Consider the following 19873-nt stretch of genomic DNA (forward strand, 5'->3'; position numbering starts at 1 on the left):
CCTGAGCACTCTCTGAAGTAAAAAGAACCAATTTCTGTTGCGACAGTGAGAGGTTTTACCTAAAAGGGCCAATTAAACCTTGAGAGATTATTTGCAGATAGACTTTGGAGGAGGGTTTTTGTCAGGTTCCGTTCCTGTTGTTGTGTTTATTTCTTTGGGGATTTCTTTTTTTTAAGGCTTCATTACTCACCGGAATTTAACTCTAATGGAAATAAAATAAATATCACAGAGCTTCCCCGGAAATTACTGATAGCCTTTGTTTTGGAGAAAGGTTAGAGGATTTCTAAGGATTGAGCCTCTAGAAATTCTGCCCCATGTCAGAAACTTTCTCCCATGCTCTCTCTCCCAGAAACTTTGTGTGAATCTCGGGAAATGACCCTCATTGGTCCTTTTAGTTCAACGCCTACTCTTTGGGCCAATCATTGTTGCCAGAGGATGGGGCTCTCTGATTGGTCAGTTCCTTGCTCATAATGGTAGTCTGTTACTAGAAAAAGAATAGGAAATAGCTACTAGCTTCTACTACCACCCCTCTACTATTGGATTCCTTTGATGATGATGATGATGATGATGATGATGGTGATGATGATTATAGCTACCATTTATTGCCCATGTGCCAAACTCCGTGCAAGCACTTTTCATGTGTGATCTCATTTAGACCTCATAGCAATCCTCTGATGTAGGTACCATTTACAGATGAACAAACCAAGGCTTAGAGAAGTGAAAAGACTTACCCCAAGTCGCACTGCTAGGAAGGAGAACAGTTTGAAAATCACTTCTTTAATACTTGCATTAGTTATCTATCGCTAGATAGCAAATTACCCCCAAATCTTAGCATCTTAAGACAACAGACATTTATTATCTCACAGTTTCTGTAGGTCAGGAATCCAGGCATGGCTCAGCTGGGTGCCTCTGCCTTTAGGTCTGTCAGAGTCTGTAATCAAGCTGTGAGCCAGGACTGTAGTCTGATCTGCAGGGTCAAATGGAGGAAGACCCGCTTCCAAGTTCAAGCTCATCCATGTGATTCTTGGCAGGACTCAGTTCCATGTGAGCTGCTGGACTAGGGGCCTCAGTTTCTCACTGATGGTTGGCCGGAAGCCTTCCTTAGTTCCTTGCCATGGGTCCTCTCTCTGGGGAAGCTCTCAACATGGCAGCTGGCTTCATCAGAGCAGAAAGCTAGAGGGAAAGAGAGTGTCCAAGATGGAATTTATCATGGTCTTGTGACCTAATCTCCAAAGTGGCATCCTATATGTGTTCCTTATTCTGTTGGTTAGAAGTAAATCACTAGGGTGAGTGGATTACACTGGGGCTGTCTCAGAGGCTGCCTTCTGCACTACTGTCCTTTTGGATAAGCAGACCGCTTTCATGTACCAACCATTTAGTATGGTAGCGGGGTCTTCTCCTTCAACTCTCCAAATTCACTTGCAGGATTTGTTGTTTTGCCCCATCCTCACGGGATCTCCTGATATGTTCATTTCCAAGTCTAGCCACAGCCTTCCTTGGCTGCACTTTTTTTCTCCTCACATCTCTCCACCACCCCTGAAACATTTGAACCTGAGAAGCATCACATACTGTACTTATCTGGGAGCAGCTAATCCAATCCCCTCATTTTGCAAATAAGAGCATGGAGGGACAGACAAGGGAAGGGCCTTCCAGAGATCCCACAGGAAGCCAGAGGCAAGGCTGGGACTTGGAACCTCATATGCTCCCAATGTGCTGCACATCCCAACACACCAGGATCCTTGCTGGGAAATCAGTCCAAACCAGGCACTTGAACTCTGGGGAGACTGCCGACATTTCATCAACATACAAATGAGGGAAACATTTAGGCAGTGCTTCTCCCTTTCTCCCCATTCCCTTTCTTCACAGGGGGCTGACTTCATTCCCTCCTGGGAGCAGGGAAGGACTTACTTGTTAACTGAGCAGTGAACAAGCCTTTTTGTGTGAAAATCTAAGGAGGTTTCACACTGTGTCTGATGTGGTTTCTAGGTACACAGTGCCCTCTAGCCCTGAGTCAGGGTAGTTACAAGAGGAAAGATTTTGAAAACAATAGGGAATCATGAAATATACAAAATCCAATGTCAGTAATTATTCCTGGACTCCTAGGGGTCCAAGAACTCCCAAAATCCCAGGTGAATTATTGTATACTGTAAAATTTTCTAAAAAAAAGAGTCTATAGCTCCCATTGAATATTAAAAGAGTAACCATAGCTATGTCACTAAACAAAAAGATTGGGACCCACTGATTTGGACTTTCAGAGTATCTGAAACACCTTCGCTAGTTTAAAAGAAATATCCAAAATAGCAATCAGAGCATGCGCTTTTTAGACATAAACCACAAAGACGCTGAGGGTTTAACATCACATGTCTTCCCTGTTCAGCTCATTATTTCCTACAGATTGTGATTTGGAAGCTAGTATTTCGGGGTTCTTTTTAATTCAATAGATGTTTGCTCAGTGCCTGTCCTGTTCTAAGTACTGGCGATCCAGAAATGAACCACGGTGGACACTGGTTAATTTTTGCCATTCTATATAGATCCCCCATTCTTTTGGCCACACCATCCCAGTTTCCTTCTGAAAACCAGCCACTTTCCTGTTCCTAAACCGTGGGGGTCCATCTAAATCCCCCTTAGCACAAGGATGGATGTGTGGTCTAATCCCAGCTGTTCAGTGCACCCCATCCTCTTGCCCATGAAGATGGTTTCAGAACTAAACCTTGGAGCTGAGCTGGGTCTCACAGGAAAGAGGACCACACTTTCACTCACCACTGAAGTTGACCTGAAAGGATGGAGGATAAATCGTAGTAAGGACTGAGAAAAGGGAGCCAAAATATGGAAAGAGAGAACTGAGCCCTAGGTGGAACCACATCTGAAACTTGCTCAGTCTTTAGAGGGTTTTTTGTTTGTTTTGATTTTTCTCTAATGAGAGTGAAACTGGCTTTGTATCCCTTGCAACAAAAAGAATCTTAATAGATAGCCCGCCCTTGAGGATCTCACAGTCCAACAAAGTAATTTGTTAATAACGCAAAATATTGTACAAGTGCCCTAGTAAAATACACAGACACACACACACTGTATATATATATATATATATATAAAACATATAATATATATAATAAGTTCTTAACAAGTAAGACGATACAGACAATATTCGCATCCCCAGTAGAAGCAGTTTGCACTCTGCCTTGATAGAATAGAAGGATATTTGGGCAGGAAGCCATGAATCAGGAGGAAAGACACTCACAAGAAAGAACATTGGGATCCAGGAACACTTACTGGAGTATGTCCACACTTCCACCAGGTTGTCATGGGAAGGGTCAAGAATCCTCCTAGAAGCAGCCACATAGCACAGGGAGATCAGCTTAGTGCTTTGTGACCACCTAGAGGGATGAGATAGGGAGGGTGGGAGGGAGACGCAAGAGGGAGGAGATATGGGGATATATGTATAGGTATAGCTGATTCACTTTGTTATAAAGCAGAAACTAACACACCATTGTAAAGCAATTATACTCCAATAAAAATGTTAAAAAAAAAAAAAAAGAATCCTCTTAGAAATTGTGACTTTCCATATGTCATTGAGCCACCACAGCTTCTTGGACCACAAAATTATCTCACATTTATTGCTTTTGTAATTTTTAAAATTAAGGTATAATTCACATACCATAAAAGTGACCCTTTCAAAGTCTACAATTCAATGGTTTTTAGTACATTCACAAAGTTGTGCTGCCATCATTGTTATGTAATTCCAGAACATTTTGCATCACCCCATAAAGAAACCCTGTACCCTTCCGTAGTCATTCTCCATTCCCTCCTTCTCCCAACCCCTGGCAACCACTAACATACTTTCTAGATCTATGAATTTGACTCTTATAAATGGAATCATAAAATATGTGGCCTCTTGTGACTACTTGCATTTAGCATAATGTATTCAAGCTTCCTCCATATTGTGACATATATCAGTACTTCATTCCTTTTTATGGCTGAATAATACTCCATCCTATTTATAGACCACGTTTTGTTTATCCATTCATCAATGGACATTTGGGTTGTTCCCACCTTTGGGCTATTGTGAATAATGCTGCCATGAACTTTCCCGTACAAGTTTTTTTGTGAACATGTGTTTTCATTTCCCTTGGGTGTATTTGTAGACGTGGAATGTCTGGATCCTGTGGCAGTTCTCTGTTTAACCTTTTGAGGAACGGCCAGACTGTTTTCCAAAGCAACTGTACCTGTTCACATTTCCACCAGCAACGTAGGAAGTTTCCAATTTCTCCACATCCTTGCCAACACTTGTTATTGTCTGTCATTCTTATTGCAGCCATCCTAGTGGGTGTGAAGTGGTGTCTCATTGTGGTTTCGATTTGCCTTTCCCTGAGGACAAACACATTTCCTTTTAATGAACAAGTTACGGTACATGTGTCCCTCCAGCCTGATTGTTGGAAACTACCCCCACTTAAAGTGGTCTCTAGTTATGAATTTCCTGTAGTGCCACCTCAGCCCACAAAGCAGCCTATCAGCTGCAGTGACCAAGTTGAGCATGGCTGTTCCTTCTCTCCGTTTGCAGATGGCACTGGCCTGCACCCACTGCCCACAAACCCACATAGGAAGACTTCACTGCAGCCTCTACCCAATGTCCATGCTGAGAATTCCCTCTCCAGCAGCCTCTGTGGCTTGCAATCCTGCTGGGCTCAGGAGGAGGGGGACAGAGTGTCGCTCTGTTCCACTAGGAGGCAGAAAATCACATTTCTCCAATTCTCGGGCCAAACCCAGCTCTGCACAGAGTCTGAAAATGCTCTAAAGAAATGTTCCCAGGAATTCCCTGGCAGTCCAGTGGTTAGGACTCAGCACTTTCACTGCCATGGGTCCAGGTTTGATCCCTGGTTGGGGAACTAAGATCCCACAAGCTGCACCCGAATAAAAAGGGGAAATGTTCCCTAGCTTTTGATCATCTCTCCTCTAATGAAAGGTATTTATAGAGCCAGATAAGGAATGGAATCTACCCAGTTGACCATCCTCCAATACTCTTTTTTTTTTTTTTTTAATTATTTATTTATTTATTTATTTAATTTATTTATGGCTGTGTTGGGTCTTTGTTTCTGCGCGAGCGCCTTCTCCAGTTGCGGCAAGTGGGGGCCACTCTTCATCACAGCGCGCGGGCCTCTCACTATCGCGGCCTCTCTTGTTGCGGAGCACAGGCTCCAGACGCGCAGGCTCAGTAATTGTGGCTCACGGGCCTAGTCGCTCCGCAGCATGTGGGATCTTCCCGGACCGGGGCTCGAACCCGTGTGCCCTGCATTGGCAGGCAGACTCTCAACCACTGCGCCACCAGGGAAGCCCCATCCTCCAATACTCTTATAACCCTCTTCCCAAAATTCATCCTTCTTCTCCTAGTTCAATGTTACACATGTTAACATAACTGATTAACAGTGTCTGCTGAAGCGCTAGATTGAGACAAACCCTGAACCTGAGCCTATTGATTAGTGATGTCTGTCATCAGCAGGGAATGGAAAGCTGTGGCATGCATGTCATGTGTTCCCCATCTATACTCTAATCATTCCTTGAGCAGACATGGACCAAACACCTGGACACCAGGAAGACATATCCGGCTCATGCTGCATGTAAGGAGAGGTTGTAAAACTAAAATATGGTTTATCACAGAGATATAAACACAGTGCTACAGCAGGACAGTGAAGGAAGCAAGGAACTATGTCTGGGCAATAGTAGACGACTGTAGAATAAATGGAACTTGAACTTGATCTTAGAGAGAATAGTAGTTTTCCAGGTGAAAGAAGGGGGAAAATATAGCTAAGCCAGACAGGATAACATGCATAAAGGAGAAAAAGTTTCTTCTGGAATTTGATTAAAAATTAAAATGTTAATTGGCTGAAATACATAGTATATCAGGTCAGATGGGAGGGGGCAAAGCTACAAAGTTCATCTGGCAATGGCGAATCCAATTCTTTTTAAAAATTGATACAGCCACTATGGAGAACAGTATGGAGATTCCTTAAAAACTAAAAATAGAACTACCATATTACCCAACAATCCCACTCCTGGGCATGTACCCAGAGAAAACCATAATTCAAAAAGACACATGCACCCCAACGTTCATTGCAGCACTATTTACAATAACCAGGACATGGAAGCAACCTAAATGTCCATAAACAGAGGAATGGATAAAGAAGATGTGATGCATATATTCAATGGAATATTACTCAACCATAAAAAGGAACAAAATTGGGTCATTTGTAGAGACATGGATGGACCTAGAGACTGTCATACAGAGTGAAGTAAATCAGAAAGAATAAAACAAATATCATATATTAACACATGTATGTGGAATCTGAAAAAATTAGTATAGACAATCTTATTTACAAAGCAGAAATAGAGACACAAATGTAGAGAACGAATGTACAGATACCAAGGGGAAAAGTGGGGATGGGATAAATTGGGAGATTGAGATTGACATATATACACTATTGATACTATGCATAAAACAGATAACTAATGAGAACCTACTGTATAGCACGGGGAACTCTACTCAATACTCTGTGGTGACCTAAATGGGAAGGAAATCCAAAAAAGAGGGGACATATGTATACGTATACCTGATTCATTTTGCTGTACAGCAGAAAGTAACACACAAAAAAAGTTTTAAAAACTGAAACACACCCACAACCAAAAAAAAAAAAAAAAAAGAGTAAGAGAGAGCACACACACATGTGTGGGAGAGACAGATGGAAAGACCAGAGGAATTAACTAATGAAAAACAAACTTGGAAAACACAGGGGAAAAAAAAAAAGCCTGAAAACTCTCTTATCAAAAAACAATACAAAAGGTCATCTGGGTGCTAAGACCTACCCTCCATGTCTTACAGCTTTATGAATCCTTAGACCCTCATAATGATGGCAGCCACAGAGTAGGTACTCAGCAAATGTAGCAAATGAATGGATGCTCGTTTTCTTGGTTCTCTCTCTCTCTGTCTCTCTCTCTCTCATTGGCCAGGTACATATAAAGTATCCTATTTAACTCTCACAACAACCCTACAAGTCTTTCTCATTCTCTCTATTTTATAAATGAGAAACTGAGGCTCTCAGAGCATTCACATTTTAGAGTTCATGTTGTAACTCAGGCCTTTTCAACAATTACCTTACGCCTTCAACCCAAGGATGGACTCTTACCCTAAGAATCGAATCGCAGGTCTAAGGAAAACATGTGAATGGAATGGAAATGAGTAAATCCTAGGGGCATCTCATAGGGTCTAACCACAGGGCTGTATAAATGATATTAACAGCTGTGTCCTTAGGCCTCCACTAAAATCAAAAGTGAAGCTGTCTATTTTTTAAATAAATCCAAATAAAGAAGAATGGTTGTTCCACTGTCCGCCGGTGCTGTGTTGGCCTGTGTGTAGTGTCAGCATGGGGGTGGATTTTGATGTGGGGAAGAGTTAAGTCTTGAGTTATCATCAGAATTAGGGTGCCTTATTGGTTCACATCGTCCAATCTTTCCCAGCCATTATGGTTTTGCCGAAACATTAAACTGCTTTAAACTTTCATTTTCCTCTTAGAACTAAATTAGTTTGGAGGAAATTGTATTTTCCCAGCTCTAGCACCAGCCTCAGGCAGAGGGAGTTACGGTACAGCACACAGATAAACAACAATCACAGCCTAATTACTAAGTGGTAAGAGTGGTGTTTCTTGAGTTACATTTGCTTTAGAGTTTCTGGGGTCCTGGAGGGAGGCACCTCTCCAGTAGCTTTGCTCAGGAAGCTTTGTATTATTTATGTGGTGGTCTTCCTGCATCTCTGGCTACGGAAATCAGAAGAGCAAAGGAATTTATGAAGCACCTACTATGTGCCTGCACTATTAAGTTCTAAAATGTATTACTCAATCCTCACTACTGGTATAATGAGAGTCCCGTCTTATAGATAAAGATCCTTGAGGTTAAGGCCAATGGCTGAGGACCTACTTCTATGCCAGAAAATATGCAGGGATCTTAAAAAAGAAAAAAAAAAAACCGTGGCAGAAGTCTATACTTCTCTATGAGGCACCTCCCTTCTTTAGGGAAATAACTTCTCCTTTTATTCCAACCACACATACACTCCCCAAGAACCATCATGTGATTAAAGCTGAGCCAATCACAGGATCTCAAACAGTCATGTGATTAAAGCTGAGCCAATGGCAGGACCTTACCACCCTGGCCACAGTGATTGATCCAAGCAAGGGGCAGGAACAAGATGATAGGCAAACCAATCACACTTCTCCCCCAGGATATTTCTACCTGGGGCTGGAGGTAGAGTTCTGCCCTCCCTGATGGAGAAGCTACAAAAATGTAACATGGCAGGTGAAAACCATTCTCAGAAAGAAAAAAAAAGAAAGAAAATGGTTGGCAGGCATAGAGGGGAAAGCTGAGAATTGGAAGGAGAAAGAAACCCTCTCTCCATGGCTGTATTCCCATCCTGTCCATAGTTTGATTACTCAAGCCCATAACCCACCACCACCTTCTGCCCTCCTCCAGTTCAGTCAAGATGGGTTTCAGGACTTCCCTGGTGGTCCAGGGAAGACTCCACACTTCCACTGCAGGGGGCGCAGCTTCGATCCCTGGTCAGGAAACTAAGATCGCTCATGCCGCGCAGCGTGGCCAAAAAGTAAAAAAAAAAAAAAGGGTTTCTGTCGTTTGCAAACAAGAGTCCTGATGACAACCTCAATGGCATATCTAACATTTATTGGACCTGTACTATGTATACGCGGGCACTAATCTAAGTGCTTCAATGGTAAATTCAAACAACTTAATGAGGTAGGTACCAGTGGTTCTCCCGTTTTACATTTAAGGAAACTGAGGCACAGAGATATTAGAGCAACTTGTCCAAGGTCACAAAGCTAGAGCTTCAAAAATGACGATGTGGAACATGGAGGGTTTTCTTCTATCAATGGTTACATGCAAACTTTGGGGTAGGGACTGAGAATCCCATTTCACAGATGGGGAAAACAAGTCTCAGAGTTTAAGTAGGAGTCTCAATGTTGTGGAGCCAGGATTCGGACCCGACTCCAAAGCTAACACGCTTAATCTCTACCCTCAATTAACTCAACATAAAATCTTCCTGTCAGATCTGCTCAGATGCTTCAACAGTTCATGGCCCTTCACTGATCTCTTTTTATTTCTACAAATGGAAATATCTTTACTGTGTTTTCTTTTTCTGCTGAATCTAAAGATGATACATGCTACTCGATGTTATTCTCCTCACTGGCACCCCAGCCCACAGAGGATGAGAGCTGAAACTTCCTGTTATACAACTGTTCCAAACTTCCAGGGCTGATTGCCCCTGGCAGAAGGAGCCCCAGACCGATCAGAGTGTTTGATGCCACCAGAGCATGTCAGGGTTGCCTAGCCATTTGCTAGTCCCTTTTAATTTTGAGAGCAAGCGAGGGAGTCTGGATGTGTGAAACAGAGGGGAAGCAAGACAAGGAAAGAGAAAGGCAAGGTGAGATGAAATAGTGCTTCCACAAAGCAGCAGTGGAGAGAAAACCAATACCATGAGTGTTCATTCCCCCGCTGGGCTCCTGACGGACCCAGGGATGCTCTTGAAGATGAGAATTTGACCAAGGTGACCTTGCACACAAAGATGCTTCATTCACCGAGGAATCCAGGACTCTTCCTGAGTGGGCATGGCAGTGGGCTTGGTTTAAGAAGAATTCCTTATCCTCCCGTCAAACCTTGTCCCTCGATGATGTCGATTCCTATGAACAAATATGGAAAAATCTCCAAGATGGCATCCCCTTTATGGGAAAAGAGTGACGCAAATTTCATGCACACACAAAGACCACACCCTCTTCTCTCAAAGAAACAATCCTCACTCCCGTTGTGGGAATCCTCTCAGGCTACTGTGTGGTCACAGTGTCAACTCAGGCCATGGTTTGTCCACCAGGATGTTGGTTCAAAGAAAGCGTGAGGGTCACATCAGAGGCTGCCATGAAGTGCCAGGATGCCAGGGTGCAGCTGTGGGGTGTCAGCGCGTCCTGACATGAAGGAGCTGCTGGACACACCAAGCTGTCAGGGGGCCATGAGTGGGTTGGTACAAACTTGTGTTATGTCACCAGGTGTCTGTCTTTAAGGGAATCTAGAGCTCTCGGGCCACGGTTGGAAGGGAGCAGGATTGGCCAGCCAGGACAGTGGATCAAGATTCTGGACCGCGGACAGAATGCCCATGAGACCCCACTGCTCCCTGAAGAACATCTTCAGGCTGTGGGCAGGCTTTCCATGAATGTTCAAACATCTTCCCATTCAGCTTAAGTTCTGGATGCATGATAAGTTTTAAAAGGCTCGAAAATGGAGTTGGCTTGCCTTCTTTTCTCAAGTTGAATGTCACAATTAAAGTCACCAAGAAAAGCTCATACACATTTCTCCCTGTACATCTGCTGTATGTATGTGTGTACGTGTTTGCCCGCGCACCTGCATCTCTGTATGTGAGTGTCTGTTTCTCTCCTTTGGCATTTCTGTGCCTCTTTCAGTTGTCCTTGGGGCTCTGGCCTGAATTCTCTCATCTTTCTCTCTTTTTTTTTTTTTATTCCTCCCCTTAATTCTTCTCCCATCTTTGTCACTCCACATCTGTCTCCCTCTGCCTTGCATGTGTCTTTGATCTTCATCTCATTCTTCCATTTTCTGCCAAAGGAGAGCAAGAGAGAAAAGAGAGCACCCTGACTGTCTCTGGCTTCCCTTTCTTCTCTCTCCATCAGCCCCAGACCCTGGGCTCACATCGCAGCTCTGCCCACACAATACCCTGCAGCCAGAACTCCAGGGCCGAGTCAGCCCCAAGCACAGGGAAACACATCCAAACTGCTGATGGATTCCGTAGGACCGTCACTATTTTTAAGGATGCTGCAGTGTTCCCAGTGATGGTCTTTGATTCTTCCCCAGAATAGCAGAGATCACCAGCTTCTCTACCTCCCCATGTGAGTGCCATGGACCAGCTTACAGTCAGCAGTTTTATTGTTAACTTTCTCCATAAAGACACTCTTCCACTGTTTGGGAAAGAGGAAGAGGACTGTTTGGGAAAGAGGTTGGGAGAAAAGAAGAAAATAATCATTGTGTACCCAACTCTTGTCAGCTGTAGATTCTTTCCTCCTGTTTTATGTATCTAGTCATAATCTTACACACATAAATTTAAGCACCACTGCATTGTTAGCATTTTGCAAAGAGAAATTTTCTGATACAACACCACCAATTTACTTGAAAGAAGAGCTGGCGTTGGTATTTACAGCTCATGGGCCCGGGTTTGCTTATAACACTCCTGGTGAACAGGGTGACAGATGCCATTGGTTTTCCTTTATTCCATTCCTCATCTGTGTAACATGCAGGCTTATTATAAACATGCTGCTTCTGTGACAGGGACAAAGCCCCATTCTTGGTCTCTTGTTAGGGAAGACAGCAATGATATTGGGGGGAAATATTGGAATTTGGAACCCCCCAGAGTTGGGATTACATCCTTACTTCTTCACTTACTGTCTTGGTTACTTTGGGCAAATCACTTAACCTTGCTGAGTTGTACCGATGATTCTTTAAGTGCAAAATAAGGATAATGATCCTATTTCTCAGGCTGTTGCAAGGATGGCATGAAATGTTCTATATACATGTCCCTGGTACATATGTTGTACATACACTGTGCATATATTTTACAAGGCAATCAATGTCCATTCTTCTCTTCCTTCTAGATCAGGGCACAGGGTCTGTCAAATTAAGTTGTTCAATCGATGGTTGAAAGAGTACGTGGAGGTTTGGGTGGGCTGTGGATGGATGGGATCAGCCTCCCTGCTTCTGGCAGTGGGTAAGCCTCCATGGAGGCCTCCAAACTAAGATTTTAAGAACCCCTTCCCTCTTCCTGATTCCAAAGTCTTTCCAGCTCAGGAATTTTACACTTTTAGGGCTCAAAGAGCAGACTGCTGGACAGGGTCTTATATGAGTCAGGACTCTCTTGATGACAAAAACCCATATCAAATTGCCTTAAGCAATAAAAGGTAATACTGGATTACATTACTGGCTATTCAAGGGACAGCCACCTTCAGGCATAGCTAGATCCAGGGGTCAGTAATGGCTCTTGTTGGAGTTTGTTCTCTGTGACTTGTAGTTCTGTTTTCCCCTGAATTGGCTTTAAGATGGCTTTTTCACAAGGTGGGTCTTGTATTCCTGAATTCCAATGGTTTTAAATTAAAACAGAAATTGGCAATGGGCCAAATCCAGTAGCCGGCCTATTTTTGTAAATAAAGTTTTATTGGAACACAGCCATGCCCATCCATTTTTGTATCGTCTGTGGCTACTTTTTCACTATAATAGCAGCACTGAGTACTTGCAACAGGGATGGTATAAATCTAAATACTGACCACCTGCATCTTTACAGAAAACACTTGTCACCCTCTGATCTGGAAGGAAGATTCCTACCTTTGCCCTGTGCAGGTATAAACTCCCAAGGGTCACACCTGGGTCCTGGTCCTCTCCCTGCCTCACTCGCTGCAGCCAGGGATGGAGAAAGCTCTGGCTGGCCAGACTTCGTCATGGGCCTGCCTGGTGGCCGGGGGTGGAAGTGGGACAGGGCACCTTGATTGAAAGCCCCACTGAGGCCACAGGAAATGGGCTGTGGGTCTCTTCTCCTGGGGAAGAGGCAGGGAAGTTACCTGAAGAAGAGGGAAGTCATGCTGGGCAGGCAAAACCCAGGGAGCCCGTTACAGAGTGTTGAGTAAATCATAATAGGTGTCGAGCCCAAGGTAACAGGCACAGATGGAAGATTCCCTGCCTTTCAAAATCACATCCCTAACAATTCACTTTGATAGGAGTTTGAGTCAACGAGCAGATGTTTCTTTTCTGGAAGAAGGACTATCACAAATTCCTGTGATCAAGACATTCTAGGTCTGTCCCGTTCTCGCCACTGGTGACTCAGCAGAGGAAAGAGAAAACAAAATAAAACACTATTGATCCTTTGGTTCAAGATATTGCCAAGGGCAGAGGCTGAATTGCTCAAGCCTCTTAAACCAGAGCTATAATCTGAAGCAGAAATGACCCTTCAGACACTGCCAGCAGCCCCTCAGCTCTGGTTAAAGGGCTAGAGAAGCTAGCATTTTACCCAGTGGGGCTATGAAACTAGCCAAACAATTTAGACCAGGAATGTAAATACATGACCGCCACTTCCCCCTCCTGCCATGAGCATGGAAGACATAGCTAATCCATCACAGAGTTCTTCACCCCCTGATCAACACAGCAGGCATGCACTCACCACCATTTGGTAGTAGCATTAAATTTATTTATCTTTCCTGGTTAGCCACACCTCACATTCCTTGTCTGGCCACAAAGAGTGCCTCCCCCTTCTAAACTCCTGCCCATCCCCTCAACCCCCAAACCATGTTTCTCCATCAACACCCAGACATAACAGTCTTTTGTTCAGAAACACTAAATGATGAACCAAATGTCCATCAACAGATATGGATAAACACAATGTGGTTTACACATACAATGGAATATTATTCAGCCTTAAAAAGGAAGGAAATTCTGACACATGCTACAACATGGATGAACCTTAAAAATTTTATGCTGGGTAAAGTAAGCCAGACATGAAAGGACAGATACTGTATGATCCCACTTACATGAATTACATGGAAGAGTCAAATTCAGTGAGACAGAAAGTAGTTTGCAGGGCCTGGGGGAGAGGGAATGGGGAGTTAATGTTTAGGGGGTACAGAGTTTTAGTTTGGGAAGATGTAAAGTTCTGGCAATGGATGGTGGTGATGGTTGTGCAGTAATGTGAATGTACTTAAATGCCACCGAACTGCATGCTTTCAAATGGCTTAAAAAATAAATTTTATGTTTCATATTTTAAAAAGTAAATGGCTTTGCATTACCAGCATGATATTTAGGTTCTTCACTGTTTCCATCCATAATTCCAGCTTTAGTTCCCCTATTTTTCATATTTTCAATGCTCCTACCACAGGTTACTTTCCCAAGATGTCCTCCGCGGTTTTTTTTTATCACCATCCCTAACTCAGTTCCCCGGCCTGTGGAAGGGACTATGGTAGTTGTATTTCTTTTTGCCCAGGACATTCATCCATCCCCACCTTTTCCTTCCTTTCAGGGCCCCTCTTTCATTCTATGTGACTTCAATATCCTGCAAATCCTACTCTAAACCCACCCTTCTTCTTTCAAACTCACTTGATTTCTTTGAGGCAAATGTCATCTCTTTTCATGCCTGCCCACCATCTGTTTTCCTTGATCTCAGGTTCACTGTGCCCCAGTCTTTCTCCTCCACCTTTTCAACTTAACGTGGAGTCACACCGAGTCCAGATGTGCATGACCCTTGAGAAACATGTCCCTGTCATCCCCGCAAAGCCAGGACATCTGTTCTCAAACATTCTTGTGCATCAGCTCACCTGGGAGTTTGTAGCAAATGCAGATTCTGGCCCCACTCCAGAGATTCTGGTTCAGTTTCTCTAAGGCAGGTGGTCCACGGGCCACACTTTGAGAAACACAGGAGTAGGCTGCGATATGTACCTGGGTGTAATATTTCTTTACATTTCACTCCATCTTTATTTCTTGTCCAGTCAATTTCTTAGTTTTCTGCAATCGCTAATAGATACTGTCATTTGGTAGCTTACCTTTCAACAAGTAGCATAATTAAGAAACTTTCCCAGGTGTTGTCTCTTTCCACTCCATTAGTCACACCTGGGCTATTTTAACCAGTGCGTGATAAACCACAAGTAGGTACCACCCTCCATATGATGAGAGGTACCTAATTTGTAGGCACAGTGCAGAGGAGGCAACACCCAGCCTCCAATCACTCATCCAACTGCTATCTGCCGAGTTTTAGCCATCCCAGCCCTGTGCCATGCAAATGTGTCCTGGGAATCCAGACAAATAGAAGACTAAATAATCTATCAATTAGAAAAGCCAAACTGGTAATCTGAGAGGCTAACTAATAGCAGTTGATAAAGCGGCTGTCCAAAGAGACAGAAAAGAGGAAGAATGCCTCTAAGCCACTAATTAACCATGGCCTTTCTTATTGCTCATTGCCTGCCTCTCCAAAACCCTTAATTCAACAAACTCAAGCTTTTGTCTTTGAACCAATCATGGCAACCAAAGGAGTGAAATATGCCAGGTCTTGATCACGTTTCTTTTTTAAAAAATTTGAAGTATACAATACATTATTATTGTACATTAGGTTTCCAGAATGTATTCATCGTATAACTGAGAGTTTGTACCCTTTGGTCAATATTTCCCCTTTTCTCCCATTCCCCAGCCTCTAGTAAGCACCATTATACTCTCTGAGTTCTCTACGAGTTCTAGTTTTTTAGATTCCACATGTAAGTGGGATCATGCAGTATTTGTCTTTCTGTGTCTGGCTTAGTTCACCTAACCTAATGTCCTCCAGGTTCATCCATATTGTTGCAAATGGTAGGACTCTTTATTATGACTGAATAATGTTTCACTGTATACATAATACCACATTTTCTTTATCCATTCATCCATCAACAGACATTTAGGTTGTTTCCATACCTTGGCTATGAATATGCTGCAAAGAACATGGGAGTGCAGATACCTCTTCAAGACACTGATTTCGTTTCCTTTGGCTATATACCCAGAGTGGGATTGCTGGATCATACGGTAGTTCTATATTTAATTTTTTGAAGACCTCCATACTGTTCTCCATAGTGGCTGCACCACTTTACATTCACACCAGCCGCGACAAAGATTCCCTTTTCTCCACATCCTTGCCAATCCTTGTCAACCTTTTAACTTGTTGCTGACAGCCTCCTAACAGAATGGGAGAAAATACTTGCAGACCATGTATCTGATAAGGGGTTAATATCCAAAATATATAAGAAACTCATACAACTTAGTAGCAAAAGAAAAACCAAATAACCTGATTTTAAAATGGGTAAAGGACCTGAACAGACATTTTTCCAAAGAAGACATACAAATGGCCAACAGTTACATGAAAAGACGTTCAGCATCACTAATCAATAGGGAGAGTCAAGTAAGGATCACAATGAGCTATCACCTTGCACTTGCCTGGATCGTATTTCATTCCTAGGGCTAGAAAGGGGATATTGGGACAGTCCTAATGCAACCATAAAGGCTGGGAGCTAGGCAGGGGGAGTTCCCCAAAGGAAGATACCTTGCTATAATCAGAAGAAGGTGAAGGTTAATGCTAATCCTACCAGATGCTCTTTTCAGGGCTCTCTCTCCATTCCCAAATCCAGCTGGGTAACCCCATTGCTCCCAGGGACTATGACTCCATCTGTGACCCCCATCCCCACCCCCAGTCTTTGCCCACTAGCTTTCTGGGGCTCCACAACCTGTCCCTGAAACCTGCCCACACCTGGCATGACAGGATGAGGAATTGGGAACCGGCTACTGGTGATGGAAGAGGCAGACAGTCTCTGCTTGTTCCCATAACAAATGGGCACCTGTCAGAGAGGAACTTAGGAAAAGACATGCCCCTGAAGATCTCTCGCTTGTAGACTTTAAAAATTTCCGCTGCACCCTGGTATGACTATTAATTAATATTATTATTATCTTTCACTGAGATGGATGGGAATACTAATTGCTCCTCTCCCACCATTCTCTCCATAGTCATACTTATCTTTAGACAAATAACAATCTAAGGACGAATGATGGACTCTCGACATTTAGCACTCTTTTTGTAAAATGGATAAGCAAGAGGGCAATGAGGCTGAACTTCTACAACTGAGCTCCCTGTGCCAATCTGCCTGCCACCATCCCGGGACCCTCTGCTCTGAACTCTCCTTCCCGCTGCCCTCAGAGGTCCCACCCTTCTGCCTGTCCCTCTTTCCCCATCCTCTCCCTTCCGTGGCCATACCACTGGTTCCCCAGTTTAGGGGCAGAGAAAGGGAGAGATCTCTTTGAAATAAAGCGTGGCGCAGTGGACGAAAGGGGGTCTATGGAGTCAAACACACAAGACCCAAATCCTACTGCTGTTGTTCCTTAGCTGTGTGACCATGAGAAGTCACCTGTCCCTCAAAGCTGCCTCAGTTTTGTGGAAATAAGAAAGACCACCCAAATAAGAAGACATTCTGTTGCCATATATGGTCTGGCCATTGTCCATTTGTCTATTCAATCTCCCAGTTTCCTCGCTGGTAAAATGGACAAGAAAATAAACCCTAACTCAAAGATGGTAGGGGAAATAGTAGTAAGACATGATCTAAAAATCCCTTGAAGGAAACCCTCCTGCACTGTCAGTGGGAATGTAATTTGGTATGGCCACTACAGAGAACAGTATGGTGGTTCCTTAAAAAACTAAAAATAGAGTTACCATATGATCCAGCAATCCCACTCCTGGGCATATATCCGGAAAAGATGAAAACTCTAACATGCACCCCAAGAGCAACACTGTTTACAGTAGCCAAGACATGGAAGCAACCTAAATGCCCATCGACAGAGGAATGGAAGATGTGGTCTATATATACAATGGAATATTACTCAGCCATAAAAAAGAATGAAATAATGCCATTTGCAGCAACATGGATAGACCTAGAGATTATTATACTAAGTGAAGTAAGTCAGACAGAGAAAGACAAATATCATATGATATCACATATATGTGGAATCTAAAAAAATGATACAAATGAACTTATTTACAAAACAGAAATAGATCCACAGATGTAGAAAACAAACTTAGGGTTACTCAAGGGGAAAGGGAGGGAGAGATAAATTAGGAGTTGGGATTAACAGATACACACTACTATATGTAAAATAGATAAACAGGGACCTACTATATAGCACAGGGAACTATATCCAACATCTTGTAATAACCTATAATGGAAAAGAATCTGAAAAGAATATATATATATATACACACACACACACATATATATGTAAAACTGAATCACTTTGCTTATACCTAGAACATTGTGAATCAACTATACTTCAATTAAAAAAAAATCACTTGACTTCATGCCTGGCATTCATTCATGCATTCCACCAATGTTTTTCAAGCACATTTTCTTGGTGATGGGGATATATATTGCAATGGACAAACAGGAAAGGTCTCTAATCCCATGGGACTCACATTTTGGTGGCAATATGCAGCTTACAAGGCAGCAAGCAATAAATAAACAAAATACTTTAAGATGGTGATAAATGCCATGAAGAAAAGCAAAGAGGGCCTGGGAGAGTGGGTCACTGGGAAGTGGGGTGGGCTGATACTTTAAAAGGGTGGTCAGGAAAGACCTCTTAATAAAGATGATATTCAGACCTGAAGGAGCCAGCCACTCAATGACCTGGAGGAAAGGCATCCAGACAGGGGAACAGAGAGCATTTGCGAGGAAGGTGATGAAGTCCACGGTGGTTGGAAGGGGTTGAGCCCAGGGGAGAGATGCAGATATTGCCTCAGAGAAGCAGGCACGAGTCAGCTCACAGAGAGGACTTTGGCTTTTATTTTAAAAGCAAAGAAAAGTCACCAGGGCTTCCCTGGTGGCGCAGTGGTTGGGAATCTGCCTGCCAATGCAGCAGACACGGGTTCGAGCCCTGGTCCGGGAGGATCCCACATGCCGCGGAGCAACTAAGCCCGTGAGCCACAACTACTGAGCCTGCGCTCTAGAGCCCGCAAGCCACAACTACTGAAGCCCGCATGCCTAGAGCCCATGCTCTGCAACAAGAGAAGCCACCGCAATGTGAAGCCCGTGCACCGCAACGAAGAGTAGCCCCTGCTCACCGCAACTAGAGAAAGCCCACGCACAGCAATGCAAGACCCAACGCAGCCAAAAATGAATAAATAAAATAAATAAATTAAAAAAAAAAAGTCACCAGAGGGTTGAAACAGGATGATGCCACGTAACCGGATTTGCATTTCTAATGGATCATCCAGAGTTAAGAAACTGCCCTGGTGGTTTGGGCAAGAGATGGGTGGCTTGGACCAAAGCAGCAGCAGAGAGGGAGGGAAATGATCTGACCCAGTGTATATTGGAGGCAGAGCCAGCAGACCCTGCTGATGAGCGGGACTTGGGGAAAGGGAGGGACAAGAGAGGATGGTTCCTGGGTGCAGTGAATGGAGAAGGAGCCGTAATTAATACCTTAATTGCTATTAATCACCAGTTGCTGGAAAGAGGCGGGAGTGAGGAGAGAAGTATGGCTGGAGGAGGGGGAGAGAGATACGCCTCCAGCCTGCTTCGAAAATACATGAAAACTACCTCTGTGGTCCAGAGTTCTCCGTACACACAGGCCCCTGCTTTTCTGCCCTCTCCCTTCTGATCCTGACGCAGCCCCTCCCTTCCCTTCCACGGGGAGGAGGAGGAGACGGGTTTCCGTGGCCAAACTTTCCGAATTACCTTCACAGCGGCTCTCCGGTCCCTGGACGACTCTCCTGAAAGAGAGAAATCGCCTCTAGATGTGGGCCCCAAGCAGCGAGCAGGCCTGCGATTGGCCCAAGATAATTGGGCTGTTGTCTGGGTCTCTGGGAATGGGCTGTTTGGGAACATTGGCTGAGGCCACTGGTATCTTGCTGGGCTGGGGCATGCAGAGAGGCAGAATGAACCAAGCAGGGGGGTGTCCTGGTCATCAGAAACTCCGCTGGGGCCTGGGGCTGCCTCGGGTCCCCTGGAGGTGGAGGTGGGGGGAGGACTGAGCCACCAGCATTGCCGGGAGCTCCGTCATCCTCCCTGGTTTCTTCTCCCAAGAGCCGTCTTCCCCTTCAGCTTGCTTCTCTGTTGGCTCTTAAGGGGTGTAGTAGACAGAGCACTGTGTTCCCAGAAGCCCTAAAAGACCTGGGACCCCCCACCCTGCTGCTGGATCCAATTCACTCACCGGAACCTCCGTTTTCTAATCTGTAAAACAGAGATAAGGATGCTACCTGACTGCTATCGTTCAAGGATTAAGGGAAATG

General features: G+C 44.0%; 1 pseudogene; it reads left to right on the forward strand.

Annotated features, from left to right (window-relative positions):
- The window catches only part of LOC132349874 (small nuclear ribonucleoprotein Sm D2-like), a 161649-nt pseudogene extending 142173 nt beyond the window's left edge, over positions 1-19476 (forward strand).
- The last annotated feature ends 397 nt before the right edge of the window (positions 19477-19873 follow it).

Source organism: Balaenoptera ricei, chromosome 15, assembly GCF_028023285.1.
Source record: "Balaenoptera ricei isolate mBalRic1 chromosome 15, mBalRic1.hap2, whole genome shotgun sequence".
Classification (NCBI taxonomy): Eukaryota; Metazoa; Chordata; class Mammalia; order Artiodactyla; family Balaenopteridae; genus Balaenoptera; species Balaenoptera ricei.